The sequence below is a fragment of the Hypanus sabinus genome, unplaced genomic scaffold (genome assembly GCF_030144855.1).
Source record: "Hypanus sabinus isolate sHypSab1 unplaced genomic scaffold, sHypSab1.hap1 scaffold_343, whole genome shotgun sequence".
Lineage (NCBI taxonomy): Eukaryota > Metazoa > Chordata > Chondrichthyes > Myliobatiformes > Dasyatidae > Hypanus > Hypanus sabinus.
The window spans coordinates 491,502-496,518 of record NW_026781246.1 but is presented as its reverse complement, the minus strand read 5'-3'; the positions used below and the strand labels follow the sequence as shown (position 1 = coordinate 496,518).

Genomic DNA, 5,017 nt, shown 5'->3' with positions numbered 1-5,017 from the left:
AATGAAACAGTCAATGTCGTTGGGAGACATGGCCGTGCACATGTGTAGATCATATTTTCACTTGTCGGACGCATTTCTTGTCGGGAAAAATTGTAAGTTTGAATCTGGTTTGGGTGTGGCAAATATGGATAAATGATATATATGTACATTATATTAATTACATCTTACGGAAATGAATGTTTGGGAAATTCAAACCCAAACCGCTCAGTGAGGGGTTTGTTAAGGGAGAGGTGATAAATTCCTGCCTTGCCAACAACACCCAGTCCCATCCCTTAAAAGAACAAACAATCCGCACCACTCTTTGATGAAAATATTCCTCTGGAAATTGTTTCCCTGGTGACCATTTCTGGGTGAGTTATGTCTCAGAGGGGAGAATAAGCTCGCTGTGTAATCTATCAACACACAATGATATTGGAAAAATCAGCACACCTCCCTTACCCCCAGAGCCCGCGAAACTTACCCCGTACTGCTAACCCTCTCTGCTCCTCACTCAGCCATCTAAATGATAACAACTGGGCCTCGATCAAATTTACAATCAGCGCCAAGTCCATCATCACTGACATATGGCCTTCAGTCTGTTGTTTTGTGACGGAGATACAAGTTCAACAAAAATCATTTCACGAGATTACAGTGAAACATCGACACGAGGGAGACCGATGAAACAACCACATGAAGTGATCAAACTACGTGATCAATCAGCATTCTGCAAATAAGAAGCAACGTCTCATTTCGGCGTATAGGAACATTGGAAAAGGGGCTGAATCAATGTCCCGGATTGATAAATTTTCACTGTGCCAATTCGCGCAGTAATCAGGAGTCAACTCGGGGTTTCAGAACCGTTTTCCATTTTATTGCATTTATTATTCAGCCATGAAGCGCGCAGTCGTCACTTCGGCCCTTTCAGCGACCGATGACAAACCCGATTAACGGAAGAGATTTACAAGGATGTTGCCTGCATTGGGGAACATACCTTATGGGAACAGGTTCAGCCGGAATTTGCGTTTCATCCTTGGAGCGACGGAGGATGGGAGGTGACCTGATAGATGCGTATAAGATAATCAGAGGCATTGATCGTGCAAGAGCAAGAGGCTTTTCTCCAGGGCTGAAATGGCGAACACGATGGGCACAGGTTTATTGTGCTCGGAAGTAGGTGCAAGGAGATGGCAGGGTTACGTTTTTCACACAGAGAGTGATGGGTGCGTGGCGAGCGAAGGCCGATACAATGGGACTTTCCAGAGACTCTGAGATTGGCACATTGAGCTCAGAACCATAGAGGGCTATGCGGTAGGGTAATTTTGCTATATAGATTAGACATTGCAGCTCAAACACAACTGATCACGTGTTGAGAATAGAGTACGGACGGGATAGGGATTCGAACAGCGGTCATTTTATGGAAATCCCCTGACACGCCACAGCACCAGTCTGGGTTGATGCGAGAGAACTTTGCTGCTGCGACGGAAACGAGACAGAATCTTCTGTGATGTCTTTGTCGTGAGGCTAGGAAACGCGGAAGAGGTTTAATAGAGACCTGGAGAACGATTACAAAGAAAAAAAAAACATTTTGAACGGTGGATTTATCCTGGATGGTTGTCCATTCTCTGTGCCAATTCACGATCCAATCATCGGCTTCCGTTCACAGTGACGTCAGCTGCGGAAACAATTCACAATTTATGTTGACTACGTCAGCAACCCGAAAGTGTGGCTGCTGGTGAGGGTAAATACGGGTGATGATTTCAGAATCTGTGTCTGACATTGTGACAATGCAACCGCAATTAATATTTTTTTATATCGCAAGAGACCCAGGAAAAGTGTTCCTTTCAATATCAATATATCGCTGTGCGACGCCGCCTGACTCCAGTCTTGCTCTGTTACTTGTCTCTAAACTTCCAATCTCAGTGTGACTATGAGATGTGCACAACCAGGACCCTGCACGGCCCATTGGCTTGAAATTAGTGAATAGCTTTCCTTTACAAGCGTGTCGGCAGCCCCAGATTTGGTTCACATACCTGTTCAGATCACCGTAAACAGATCGATACTCCAGGATAAGACCCTGTTAATGCGAGGAAATCAGCAGGATTAGCAAAAATTATTACCAAAAGCATTTATGTGTCAGAGAAGAATTAGAAGAACATTGAAAAGGACCAACGCATTCTTAACAATTCGTGTCTGAGAGAAACACGGAACAGTCGGGCCATGATGAAGAGAGGATCAGAGACACAGTTATGATTATTAAATATCGCAGAAAGCACTATAAATTCACAAGAGCATAAAACACAAGAGCAGAATTAGGCCCTACAGTACATTGGCCTCCTCCACCATTCTATAATGACGGATGAATTTTCCCTCCCAACCCTAATCATCTGCTTTCACTCTGCAATACTTGAAACAATCAACGTTGTTTCGCGTAACCCGGGGCCTTTGTCCCCAGAGCCATAAGGGACAAACATATTACAGAGATACACCACACTTCGGCTAAAGATATTCCTCCTCATCGCTCTCTTCTGAGGGGTTCTCTGCATTCCATCGTAGAGGAATTAGTACTCACACCATCCATTCCGTACCATGCATTCCATAGAGCCGCCATCTGGTCCCAGACCAGTACCCCCTCCCTCAGGTTGAGAGAATCGCTCCACGCCCAGTCAGTATAGGTCTTCCAATTATTCATCTTTCAATGAGCTCACCCTTTCCTTCTTCAAAACAGAAGTAGACAGAGGCCTCAAGCTAACAGGCGTATCAGCTCTGTCGTTTACTTCCCTTTCTTCAAGAAGAGCAAAGTAATGTTTGCAAATTTCCAATCCTCCAAAACAATTCCATGATGGTATGACTACTAATTCCTTTACGACCACTTCACCGGCCTATTTCAGACGCCTGGCGTGCAGTCAATCTCATCCATTCACCCCAGGTTATTTATCCACCTTCCAGATTGTCTGGCATCTTCTGCTTATTATAGTGGCTGCAACCACTTCCGTGTCCTGACACTGTCATACTGATGGTGTCTTCAACAGTGAAGGCGAACACGTGATACTTAATGAGTTCCTCCGCCATTTCTGCCTCCACCCGTTACAGAAACTTCGACATTCTTGCTGTCCAGAGTCTCACTTCAGGTTCTGAAGCGGAAACAATTGCTTCCAAAAGGGATTGACGCTAATGTTTCCCTTACCGTGTAAGTGGAGTCTCCATCCTGCGCATTGTTCCTTGCACCCTTGAAAGAGAAGATTGCGTGTTATTTTTGAGACGTTTAAACAAGTTCACAGCAATTGTATTCTGACTCTCCGCCGATAAACACCGGGAGTATCAATGTATCACATTAGTTTGTATTTGGGGTAATATTGCCTCGTTTACCATTCGCTGCACCGCGTGTTTCCGATTCAGTGTGTGTGGAGTTACTCACATTGATCGGACATTTTAAAAGACTCTTTCATGAAATGTATTACAGCAAGGGTAAGATGTGATTTTGCATCATTCAGGAGTTAGGGATTCTGGGGAATTCTGAGGAAATTCTGCAGGTGCTGGAATCTCACACACAAAATGCCGAAGGGCTCAGAGTGTCGGGCAACATTAATGGAATTCATTAAGCCGTTCACGTTTTGTGTAGAGACCCTCTACTGGGCTGGAAAGAAGGCAGGAAGACGCCTGGACAGAATGGTGGCCAGGGGAATGAGCACTGGCTGGGAGGTGAGGCCTGATGAGTGGGAAAGGGGGAAAGGATGAAGAAAAGTAAAATGTAGAAACATAGAAAACCAACAACACAATACAGACCCTTCCTCCCACAAAGTTGTGCTGTACACAACCCTACCTTAGAAATTACTAGGCTTAACTTAATCCCTCTATTTTACTCAGCTCCATGTACCTATCCAAAAGCCTCTTAAAAGACCCTATTTTATACGGCCTCCCCTCCATTGCCGGTAGCCCATTCCACGCACTCACCACTCTTTGAGTAAAAAAACTTACCCCTGACATCTCCTCTGTACCTACTCCCCAGCACCTTAAACCTGTGTCCTCTTGTAGCAAGCATTTCAGCCCTGGGAAAAAAGTCTCTGACTATCCACACGATTAATGCCTCTCATCATCTTGTACGCCTCTATCAGGTCACGTCTCATCTTCCTCCGCTCCAAGGAGAAATGGCCGAGTTCACTCGAACTATTCTCATAAGGCATGCTCCCCAATCCAGGCAACATCCTTACAAATCTCCCCTGCACCCTTTCTATGGCTTCCACATCCTTCCTGTAGTGATGCGACCAGAACTGAGCACAGTACTCCAGGTGGGGTGTGACCAGGGTCCTGTACAGCTGCAACATTACCTCTCGGCTCCTGAATTCAATCCCACGGTTGATGAAGGTCAATACACCATACGCATTCTTAACCACAGTGAACCGATTGCAGAGGCGAGTGTGCCATAGGGGAAGGGGAAGAGGGAGGGTCACTGGAGGGAGTTGATGGGCAGGTGAGGAGAAGATGTAAGAGGCCGGAGTGGAAAATAGAAGAAGAGAGAAGTGAACAGAAATACTGGTGGGATAAGGTCGATGTTCATGCCATCAGGTTTGGGTCTACTTTGCGGAATATAATGTGTTGTTTCTCCATTAACGGAAAATAAGATCCGGGATCGATCATCCAGGATCTTGTTAAATGCCCCATCCGTGCCGAAGGGCCCGATGGACGCGACCCATCACATTACTTATGTTCCTTTTCCCCTCTTTGAAAAGAAATGAGTGAGATCACGGACATAATGCAAACATCCAACCTGTTCATCCATTTGGACATTTTCATAATATTCCGATGAGTTGACGGTCTTTGTATCGAAGTCGCCTGAGGAAACAAAACAGATATGGCACAAGGGTGCAGCGCGTCAGGGGGCTTTGTTGAACACAGCAGACGTCAAACCGGCCCGGAAGAAAAAGCCATTGAGAGGATGAGCTCCCTTCCCACCAATCGCCGGAACCAGGAATTGAGGGCCGATATTGATCAATATGGAGAGAAATTAAGTTGCATGAACTACCATCCCATTACTTCGCTGATA

At 45.6% G+C, this 5,017-nt stretch overlaps 1 long non-coding RNA gene across 1 annotated transcript; it reads right to left on the bottom strand.

The window, feature by feature from the left end:
• Window positions 1-2,008: 2,008 nt before the first annotated feature.
• LOC132388538 (uncharacterized) lies at window positions 2,009-4,806 on the bottom strand. The gene is made up of 3 exons (XR_009510262.1): window positions 4,742-4,806; window positions 3,161-3,202; window positions 2,009-2,050 (listed from the first exon to the last, which is right to left on the bottom strand). It is a non-coding gene; the product is annotated as an uncharacterized LOC132388538 (long non-coding RNA).
• Between the last annotated feature and the right edge of the window lie 211 nt (window positions 4,807-5,017).